Source organism: Hetaerina americana, unplaced genomic scaffold (genome assembly GCF_022747635.1).
Source record: "Hetaerina americana unplaced genomic scaffold, ioHetAmer1.1.p SCAF_1, whole genome shotgun sequence".
Taxonomy (NCBI): domain Eukaryota; kingdom Metazoa; phylum Arthropoda; class Insecta; order Odonata; family Calopterygidae; genus Hetaerina; species Hetaerina americana.
Window position 1 is genome coordinate 79336719 of NW_027286069.1, and position 12358 is coordinate 79349076.

Sequence of the window (12358 nt, forward strand, 5' to 3'; positions counted from 1 at the left end):
AGTAGTAGTCTAAACTTCATTAATTACTTTGCCTCATGTTACAACGTATCCTGTAACTTACTAGCTATCGGCATTAAAATTTCATTTAATCTTGCTTACGTAGGCGCCTTCGTTTGTTTATTTCGGTTCCACAAGGTAGCTGTTATTACCAATTGTTTATTATTTAAAATGTTAGCGTATTGAAGACTGATAGCATAAGTTATATTACTAACTGGAAACAGGGATATTTTAAAGGTAATACGGTATTTAATTATCAAGACAAGCATTAATGCAAATTATCCAACACGCCCTCGAAATAAATCATCAGTAGTGATGAGCTCGTAAGTTGAACTTACGCCGCATGTTTCTTTCGTTAGATTTCGAGTGGGATGAAGAGGGGAAATTTTGAATTCCAAGTTTCCTAAAGTGCAATGAGTTAGGCTTTACCTGATATATGAACGGCTGCACTGAGATATCGATTTCCGTCAATGGCGCGGTGTTAATGGATACTCCGACCTTCTATCATCAGAGAACTATTAGAGGCCCTCCTCGTATTAATGTGTTTCGTCGTTCACAAGCATTAGGCGACGGAGGGATATGAGTGTTGGCTACCGTGTCGTTTTAAGCATGGACGACGGAGAATCGAGCATGAAGCATCATCACCTTCCTCCTACCGTGTTGGTTGACGATGCCTATTGGTCGCAGACTGTTTCATTATAATTGTTACATCAAGGTTTGATGAAGAAATCATGGATGAGCCTGCCAACTTGTTGGCTAACGATACCTATGTATTGGTCGCAGACTGTTGCATAATCGTAATTACATTAAGGTTTGATGAATAAAGCATGGATGAGCATTCTGGATAAACTTCTTTGGCCGTCGAACTCTTGAAAAATCCCTTTAGTCGTGCAAATTAGGGTTGAACGCTCCCTTAGTAATCCCTTATTTTATTTTATTGAAAATAATAAAAAAATAGTGTATAAATATTTTTTGGTGCTTTATCTTCTCGGAATTTCTCTCTGTTGGGATAGTTATTGAACGTCTTCAATATTAGTGGTATTCAGTGGAATCAATATAACTTTTAGACTCACCAATCACCATCTTTTTATATAATGTTCTTAGGAAATTGTGATCGACATACAAATATGCTATGCATTCCCCATACCCGAGTTCTCTGAAGTCCCAAGCACTAATAGAATCTTGTCAACTTTAGAGTAGGGATACATTCGGATGTCAGGTTGTGTTTTGTTAGGAGAGGCAAGGAAAGAATAACATTTTCATCCTTTGACTTACAATGAGACTCATCTATTTTCATAGAAATGCTTTCACGTTCGCATGGTGTGTCGAGCAGTTGAGTGGCTGACACTTCCCCGATCCATTAAGATTAGAGTGTAAGCCAAATGGAAAGCTAACACATTTGGAAATTTTCGAAAAATTTCAGCAGATTGGGAAAGGTGAAACAGTTAATTTCACCTTATTCATTGCATTCGTAATTGTCCCTACTACATTATCCCTCCATATAAGTAGATTTTTCGCTCAGCTCTCGCCACAAACTTTAAAAATACTTTAGTCTGATAAATCGGTTATTTCAACTGCTGCTCCTGACAAGTCCGTAAAATCCTAAAACCAAGGTAGCTAATTCATTTAATTATTTAACTCCACAGTCATCATGACTCTTTAAACTTACGATTGCATTTCGGATCCTTTATCACTTGTCGGAGTGGTAATACACCCGGTTAGTCAGGATGCCCTTTAGGACATTGTTCATGCTAAACCGTAATTAGCGCCATTCCTCGGTCAATATTAATCGCCAGCCTTTTCCGACTCTGTCCCCCAACGGAATTAAATTTGCAAATTCCGTCCTACGGTGTAGAATTGAGCATTTTAATTTAAGCTGAAATATTAATCAGCGATCCCGAAATTACTTTATTAAATGCCTCGCCATTTCTTTACCCACTTCGCCATTTTTAGTCTTCGGCCGATCTGCCACAATAAAAATTTTAACTAAATCTTTTTTTTTTTACTGACTAGTGTCTCGAGTTATCGGAGAGGAGTAATTTGCCGTCGACTTTGGTTCAAATTCCAATTTTTCGTCTAGGCCTAAGTGTTTATTCTTGGCTTTAAACTAACCGGTTTTTTCGTTCTAAACTATCTGTTGTATAAATGTGAATTATAAAAGGGGAATTTGACTCAAGAGGACAGTAACGTAAGGGGGTCACCTTAATTCCTCGTGGCTATTGTGAAATTCGTCTCCCCAACATCTCGGTCTACATTTTGGAGTGGCACACAGGAAAATAACGGGAGTTTTTCATGAGCGAGGTCGCGACATGCTCTTCCAACTATGATTAGATTGTGCTCGGGGTCGTGAAAACTTGAACTTTTGATCCACTCGAATCGTATTAGTAAAACTGATAGGAGTTCCATTCTCAAGGAAAGGGAAAATCGGTGGCATAAGAACATTCTTTCCTAAAATTTTCTGGATGGATGGAATCATGCCTACATAGAGGTGTTAATAAAAGTCCTTCATATATAAAATCGGTTGTCTGAAGTTGAAATCTCTCATTGCAAATGATTTAATATGAATCTGAATACATTGCTCTTAAGCACTTCGTTTGGAATTGTAAATACGACGACGAAGTGGTTTACAGAGTATTCGTTGTCCTGAGGATATGTTGCTTCAGCAGATGACCTTCTGGCAATACAACGTGGATGCGGCACTTTGAAATTAGAATCAAATCAAAAGAAAGTGTTTAGTGATGGGCGTATGGGATCGAAGTTGTTATTCTCGAACGATTACTGCATCAGAAATACCGAAATAGAAAGTGTAGGCTCGATTAAATACTGAGGTGTTACCCTAACTCACGACCTCTCTTGGATAAAACATATACCGGAAATATGTGGACAAGCTAACAAAAAATTAGGATTAATTAGAAGAATACTTGGTAAATGTGATGGAAAAGTCAAAATGAAATGTTATCTGTTGTTGGTTAGGCCTCATTTAGAATAGGCTGCACGTTTATGGGATCCCCACGAAGTTGGTTTAATTGCCGACTTGGATCGCTAGCAGCGTAGAAGAGCTAGATTTGTAAAACATTGTTAAGATAAACTTAGTAGCGTATTCAAAATATTAGAGCAGCTAGACTGGGAATCACTCTTGGAGCGAAGGTTAAGTTACAGATTGAAACTCTTGCATAAATTGGAAGGTTGTCTCTTAAGCAACACTGTTGAAAATGTATTATTATCCCCATCTTACTACGGTAGGTGAGATCATGTCAATAACATCAGAAGGATTAGGTGTAGAACAGATAGATTTAATATGTCATTTTTTCCACGAACGATAAGGGATCAGAATAACATTGTCCGACCGCGGAAGGGTCATAACAAGGTCAAAATGATTCTGTTGTGTATTCACTCCCTGCCGCACACCCTAGTTGTGGCTTGCAGGGTACTAAAATATCTAAATTTCTACTCTCAATATCACGTAAATAAAATTAGAGAGATTGAGTGTGAAACAGATAGATTTGAGGTGTCATTTTTCCGCTGAACGATAAGGGATCAGAGGAAGTGTATCCGACAGCGTAAGAGAGGATAAAGGTATTTTAATTTTTTTTATCCTACGTAGCCTAGTATGCTGTCGTTAAATCATCTTACCTCAGTTATTGTCCTTCTAACAGCTCCACTCGTATGCGTAGAGAAGTATATCTTACCCAGATACCTTGGTGCACGTACTTATATTATTTGAATTAATATTATATATGTATATATGTGTATGTTTATATATATATATATTTATATATATATATATGTGTATATAGATATAGATATACACATATATATATAAACATATATATACACCCACACGCACCTAAAGATTGAGAATCACCTCGTAACCCCCCCTAAACCCTCCCTAGTGGCGGCAAAGTGCGCATGAAAAACAAGCATTTTTCTCAAGATTAATTATTCATTGAGGTAACTTGAAATTGAACTTGTCGTGTATTAAACTTTTAAATAGATATTAAATGCTTTTTCCTTATATTTGTTGCAATGGTCCTGTTCTAATGAACCTTCACTTCTAGTGAGAGATGATTTTCGGGCATTGGGGACGGAAGCAGTTTTTGGAGGAGCGAAAAACACTGCTTAATTCTGGTGCATAATAGATGAAGAATGCCAAAGTTGATCAAATTTATTTCGAGCTGTAAAAAATTCGACTTCTGTCAGTCCGAGTGACTGGAGTTCGACTGCATCTCGGATGGAACTGGCCAGTGATGAATTCCGCGCTGAGTCGTAAGTGAACCCTGAAAATGTTCCATTGTCACTTAAGCTTGCCAACAATATATCCCAACCATTCAGTATAAAACTTCCAGCGTAAAGTATTCGTCATTCAACTGAAACTTGAAGGAAAACTCCTTGAAAGCAGATTGTTTTGCGTCAGTAAATTGTCGCGATAAATCGCTTAAACGGTTGGCGATAAATTTTCCTGAGAGATTGCACAGTTATCCGCTAAATATTAGCATAGAATTATATTTTTAGTTTCTAGATTTTACTAAAAAAATAATTAATAAGCCAACTTTTGTATGTACGTACATTACATGTTAGAAGCCAAGATTGTAATGAAATGTGTCTCACGCCCTTCTATTTATGTAAGCATACCTCTAAGATATATGGAGAAGAATTTGAATTTAAAAATCGAAGAAACATTCTTGACATTGATAAGTTTTTCAAGCAATAATGATTTTCCCTTCTGATTGTTCTGAAATATTTTATAATTTGTGCTCGGGAAACTGATCCTTGAGAAAAGAAAGAGTCGTATCGGCATCACGAGGCATCGCGACTAGCAGACTTGCTCCTTTCAAATAAATTCCCTTAAATAGTAAGAACAAATCTATATGGCACTGAGATCGCACGATCATATTTCTTACAAAGGTTTATTTACAAAAGCAGCAATGGATAAATTCTAATCTTATCTTGTCACACCTAACAGTACGAGCGCCCGTAGGTTGAAACTAATGGGTATAGCAAAAGACAAACAAACAACAAGCAAAAGTTTCCTCACTAATCATGGCCCTTTCACTTCCATTCTCATGTAGGGATATTCTCCCATCACTTATTCTTTGTATGTTAAATTAGCTGGGTTAACAGAATAAACCTTGTAATAAATGTATCATAAATGTGCGAGTATGAGTCCATACTGGGGAAGTATATGTATATGTGGAAGGAAGGTGAGGCCGCCGCCCTATTGAGGCTCTCGGTAAATGAAATCTTTCTCGTGTATGCAGATTGAGAAACAATCGAAACTCTGCTGAAAATATTTTCATATCGTTTTGTTTCAATATATGAACCCAAAACAAGTATAAACATTGTCAATAATGATAAGTAGAAATAGAATTACGAATTTACCAACATATTACGTGCAAGAATAATAAATCTAAGAAATAATCTCCTCGAACTGTAATTATCATAAATGTTTTATTTAACGCTGAAATAATGCTTATGATGATTAATAGCAATATATCAATGTAGCACATTTCAACATCGATTAGTGATCGGTGAGTAATCGATCGCCATATTTTCCATCAGTTAGAAATCGGTTTGTTGTGATTTTTTATTTGTTTATGTTTTTCATGGAATGTGCATTCCGTAGAACTACTTCTCCTTTCGTCGTACCGTTAATAACCGTTTGGCTAAGGTTACAAATCGTTTTTTTGCTGAGTGTATCCAATAACTCAAATGCAATAAAACGTGATAACAGTCGGACAGCAGTTAAACATCTGGAACAAGATCGTGCTCAGGCGAGAAAACTCTCCGTTAGTAGTGGAGAAATCTAAAATATCTCGGGATGACGATTATATTTGGCAATTTCAGCTGCAGCTAACAAACCAATTATCCTTTTCTCTCAAAAATTTTGCTATCCTTCAACCTCCCTCACTCGAAATCCAATCGCGCCATGTGGACCAAACATTCCCATGTCGAGAATAATGTGAATGGAATATGATTTTTCGGAAGAAACATAAGTATTGTCTGTTTGAATATGCATAGGTTTTCGGGGAGTTCGTCTCTTTGAGGATAAATGTCTACTTTTCGGGAAATTTTACGTGAAAATATTTAAATTTCCTTGGTCCTTACCACTTACCTGAAGGTCCCTGCAGTAGAGTCGGTTGAATGTTTTCATTTGAATATTTTCCACTTCGGGTTTACCCAGGAGCAGATTATCAGTGTTGTTTATATGAGTGCCATTTTTGGTGCCAATATAAAAATGATTACCAACATAATATTTTTTTGCGATAGCAAACACATTACTTTTTATAAAAAAGTGGTCTTTGAGCTAAGAGGATTGTTAAATGTTATTAGTTGAGTTTCCTTATAGTGCGTATGCATCCAATCATTACCCTACAAGCTGCCACTAACTCGTATGGCGGCTTGCAGGGTATTGAATGCAAAAGATAAAATTTATTTAATTGACACCATCATAATTTTAAATACCTTTTTCGTTTTGTAAACAATGTGAAAGTTCATTTTGATTTCATTTCAAATTCTTATACTTCCACCAACTGTCGAATGAGGCTTATAAACAGTCGTGGGACAATATTAGAGTCAGCAGGAGCACATGCTTGTCCGAAGTGGAAAAATAGATAAACTCTTCTTTGCTATCTCAATCAATGAGTGAGTATTTTATCTTTCGTGGGATTATCCGGTGTGTCGCAACGTCCGAAATCAGCAAGTAAGTGGGATCTTCTAGTGGCAAAGTTCAATTGCGAGTAAACGACCGGTCGTCAATCTATCAAAAAATAATAAATAATTAAAAATGAAGCAGAGGGGACTTTTTATACTTGTTTCTGCCACGAATAAATTTACGCAATCATTATAGTTAATGCGTATTTAAAAGAAAGAGACCAAACGAGGAATGAAATATAATAAATAACCGTTGGCTGACACAGGCGTGGCAGTGAAAGTGGAAACCCGTAATAACTTATATTTTGCCGTTTTTTAGGAAGTGTATCCAAAGTAGCAGAAAGTATATCTAAGGTAGAGTAAAATTCTTGACTAAAATATTTGACGATAAGGAGATACATCAAGAATCAGCATGGCAAAATAATGAATAATTATTTTTACTAGAATAAGAGCCTTTGCCACAAAAAATCTCTCCCCTAAACTTATTTATATTAATTTATCATCAGAATCCTAACAGAAATAAAAGCATGAGCAGAGTCACTTATTTTAAATCAATATTATTAGTTTTAACTTTCACAACGCTATTCTGCAGGTAACTCATTAATGACATTCTTCTATTTATTTTTTTAGCACTAACCATTACGGTTGTTTTAGTGAAAGCCAACCACGTCTTCTTTGGTTTTTCCCAAATTAACCTGCTAAATCCCTATCTCGCGCCCGAAAACGGTAGATTCGCCCTATCTTAGTATACTTAAGTGACAAAAAATATGAGTGGAAAGAGTTATTTCTAACATTCACAGTTCTATTCAGCGCAATCACTTCACAATGGTTTTCCCCGATTAAGATTATTTATCAATGAACGTTACAAAAACTCGAGCAATACCCACGCTGGCCTGGGCCATGGAGAATGACTCGTGGAGCTGTACTGGTCGGAGAATTTATAATTATTTACCTCAATAAAATATATGTAATAGAATCTAAGGCGGTAATAGAGGGGCGAATTTTAAATAATACAGAAGGAGAGAGGAAAAAATTGGCATTTTTGGATGAAAATAAGGGAGATAGGTAGTATGCAGAGCTGAAAAAGGCGTTATCGTAATAGGTGGTATGTAATTTAGGGATATTTCCAATAATAATTTAAAATTTAATGTGCGTGTATACTTTTAGATATGCGCATGCGGCATGCGCTTATTGTTTTACTCCGTTCGGTATATATCTCCTGCATACGTATTGAGACTTAATGCAAGCCCGACATGTAGACTTACAATTATTTTTATAGTTGATCGCGACACTCTAACGGGTTTCAGAGACAACCGTTTGACTCCAGTTTCTAAGTGAATCCCGACTGAAGACTCAATTTGAGATGAGTTCAGTCCAAGAAAAATATTTAGCGTTCTACTGCACTGCGCTCTGATGAAACCAATTCTGCGATCAAAAGTCGAATTTTTGGAGTGGAATTGTGCAGTCGAAATTCATGTGGAATGATAATAATAATCAATCTTCGAGTAACTGTTATCCACTTCAACAACCATCACCACTGCGATCCAACCAGATGTTGGTTTGGTGGGTGAGGGTAAAGATCACCTCGTGCTAAGTCCTATGCCTCGTGATAAATGCGCGAATCTGAGTAGGCCAACCAGTGTGGTGTCCTAGGAAGGGGCCTGACAAATCACACACCTTGGGTGAAGTTGAGGGTACCTGGAAGAATCGAACTTGGCACTCCGGCAAGTAGCCAAGCTCTCTGGCACCCACTGGGCTACAACAACGCGAATTTTTAATCGGTTAGACCGTGAGTATAATATGATGGTATTTTTCTGAGTTTCCAGTTTTCCATTATTTGTTTCGGAAGAGTTAAACACCGAGATAATGTGATTCTTCACAAACCCCTGACATGGGTTTGTTTATGATGGATAGGAGAGCAAATATCCGACGGCGTGCCGATAATTTCGGCCGAAATGCGACGAAATCAAATATTTGGGGAGGGGGACAGAGTTGGGTTGTATTGCCTTTCCGCACGTGCATCTATATTCTTCCCCCTTGTTAGACGCACGTGGTCGAAGATCAGGTTTACCGCTGCACATCTCTCGTCTCTCGAGATTGGAACTTCCAGACGCTGGTCGCTCGAAACGGAGGCACCACTCTCGAATATTCTGTCGTGGGTCAGGAAAGGAAATTGGTGCAGATCGAAATAGGAAAGATATTTTAGTACATATTCTCCCATTTCCGAACTTGGAATCCGAGATGCTCAGCGTGATGAGAGAAAGATATTCTCGTGTGCCTACTCGAGTAGGGAGGCGAGGGGATGGGGTCCAATCCTCTTCCTGACCTTGCATTTTTATTGAGTGTGATTGAGGGGCAAAGGAAACGTATTCAGTCATGCCCAAAGTACTATTATGGGCAATTTTATTGCTAGTCATAAGAAATAAATTATTTACTCCAAGAATGTCCTTCGACTCGATACAATTTTTTTCGGCTCTTTTTCTGAATCACGTTGTTTTATAACTTTATTCTAAATTAAGTATATTTATTCATTTCGTTTCGTTCACCAAGAGTGCACGGCGAGTATCAATCAGTTTCATTCCAAAACAACTCAAATTCACTGTTGCCAACGTGGTGAAATAGAAGTACATTTTCTCTAAAAAACGCAAATCTCAACTTTTCTTTAAAAAAAACAAAAAAAGCCACCGCAAATAAGTTAAGCAAGGGCAAGAAATTATTATTTTAGAAATAGTTTTTGGCTCGAATGTAAGGTTTTTATTTCTATGGCTGTAGTCTGACGGATTAGAATAGGGTCTTTGTGGACCCTGGCACTGTACGCTTAAGCCCTAACTAACATGACGCAAAATATCGTTAAACCCCATGCAACATATTACAATAACAATTATTTAACGACCCTACTAACATCCTCCTTCAAGACATTCAGTTATCCAGTTTTAATGCTGAATGTTTCTCTGTATTTGCGAAATACTTATATTTCAAACGCACCTTGTAGTGAGAAAGTGAAATTTTGAAAAGCCATCGTAGATTATACCGCTTCACAGCCACACTCTGATCGAACATACGATGAGCAACACTGGTTGAACATTATGGCTGTGGAGTGGATTAAATGGATGTATTCGATCCAGGATTATAACGTACGAAGTGTAGCAGCGAACCAGGTCGTGTGAAAATGTCAAGCAAATGGAGTAGTATGCCTAATCGGGCCGGTCGCACCCATTAAACGGGATTCACCGAATTAGTGTGAAATGAACTTTTGTAATAATTGGTATGACTGTTAAAATTTCAATCACGACTGAAAATGAAATTTTTCCGCAAGCAATCCAAATTTCAAGGAAAAAACCAAGGACTCCAACTCGTCCCAAAAGCCTGAATATATACCCACTGCGTATGTTTTGAACTCACACAAGGCAACGCTGCTCCGGTCGGGTGTACCAAATACGGCGAGAAGTCATTTATCTTTGTTGGTTAGATGTTATGGGAGGGGTGAATCATTTGCGCCATGCAGGACAACTCGGCTTTTTGGGAGTAGGCGGGATTTGAGGGAGTGGATGAATGGACACATAGCCTTTCGTTTCATCCGAGCTCCTCATTGGAATTTCTCCCAGCCACACGACCTCCACCCAAGGATACGGACACGAATAATCCCTCCGCCTAGAGATTTGAACGGGCGCCCGAGGTTTGGGAATTGAGTTCAAAATCCTCCACCGTTATCCCACCTTCTTTCTTCCAGCCGTATTCATACGAGTAGTTGTAGATACCGCCATCACTATTACGAGGGTGGCCTGAAAGGTTTCCGACCTAACAAAGATACCAGAAATTTTTTCTGAAATTTTCTGAGGTCGGAAACCCTCGTATTACACGAGAGTATGTATTTGAGAGATTTAATTTTGCTCATTTCGGTGGACTGTTAATGTATGCTAATATTTAATATAGCCAAAATCACGGCGATAGCGATTGCGTCCTCATACGTTATTCCCTGCAATGCTAGACACAATAAGTGTCCTAAGTCTTATATAATCTGAGCGAAAATTAATCTCATGTCTTAAATTATGATAAGGATCATCTAGTGTGACCAAAGGCCGCCGTGATGGCGTCTTAAATCAAGTAATGCGTATCTCTTGTGAGTCACTATTATATTGTTAAAAGTTATTAATGCATATTTTTTAGACAAGAAAGATAATGACTTTCACATGGAATATGTAGAAGAAATTCTGTTATTGTAAGTCACCCGTGTAGAATTTAGAAAAGGGCCTTGAAAGGCAAAGTACCTAGGTATTTAATGGCCATGCATCTCAAGATAGATTTATTGTAGTCTAAGGTGGATTAGATATTTTGAGCATTTGTTCTATAACAGAAGAGAGTAATATCTGTTGTTTCCTTGATACTCCTGTCCATTCTTCACTTGCCACTGTGGAATGAATCAATGTTCAGTGTACCGCATCGGGCGATCGAAAACTGTATAGATACCATCGCCAATTTCCGCTAGTGTATATTATTCAGGCTATGGCCTTACTATTCGATGGCGATCTCGTATTGTAAAGCCATCCAAATGGTGGCATTGTCCGGAGCGTCATAAAAATTCGTCAGTTGCCGCGACCGCCCCAATTGTCCTACGGACGGATGAGAAATGGGACGGTGAGTGTTTGAAAACGATTACATAATTGCGGAACTTCATTTCAAAAGCTAAGCACGAATTTCTAAACTTTCTATATGAAGCTTCACAATAACAATGATTCTTTAACATTTTTTGATCTGGAACTGAAAATATCCAGCCCTCTCCACGACGGTCCTCGTGCATGTCACTAGGAAAAGGGTATTTCACTGTTTCACTATGTCCTCGGTTATTTCTAAGTATAGCAACGAAATTTATTGAGAATGTCATTTTTTTCATAATACCAAGAAAAGAATTCACAGGATACCTAAGAAACACCAGACATGATGCTTGTTTGGTAATCCTTTCTTTTGAAAATTTGTTTGATGCATGCGTTGACCCTAAAACTCATTTTGCCAATATTTTGGATTTTGCTACCCTACAGATTCATGCTATGCAATTGAGAATTTACCTCAGGTCAACACGGTCAGTTGTCCTTACCGTAGAAAGAGTGATTATTTTTTAAGCAAGTTAGATATTGTCATGTGAGTGATAATGTTGAAATAAAGGGAATGCTGTGTAGTTTTAAATGCAAAAATCCTGGCAATTGCTAAAGAGTAGTTGAGCATATTTTCAACACTTAGGCATTGTTAATAAAATCCTTCGAGGTGATTCTCGATGATGTATTATGTTCTCATAGAAAACTTTCTATACTATCTTTAGGCAGTAGTATGCCTGGGGTCGTGTTTGCAGGCCCCTGGGTTAGTCCCAGCTTGAATTCTGAGAGATGATTAAATCGTAGATACATTTCTTTTGGTACCATTCGTCATATATAATAGTATTCATGAGGAAAAAAATTAGTTTGCCTCAGTCAAACCTTAATTGGCCTTGTTATCAACAGCTTTACTTACTGTGCAGCTGCTTGAAAACGTTATTTGCAAGATAACGAAATCAAAGAAGAGTGAATGTACCCGGAGGAACTTGATGCATGGGAAAAATATTTCCTTTTTTGCTAATAGAAACTCAGAACGTCAACATTGCCGTAAAACTATTTTGAATGAATTTAGCGCTGAAGCACCTAGAAAAGCCATTATGTACACTTGGTAATGAAAGGAATTA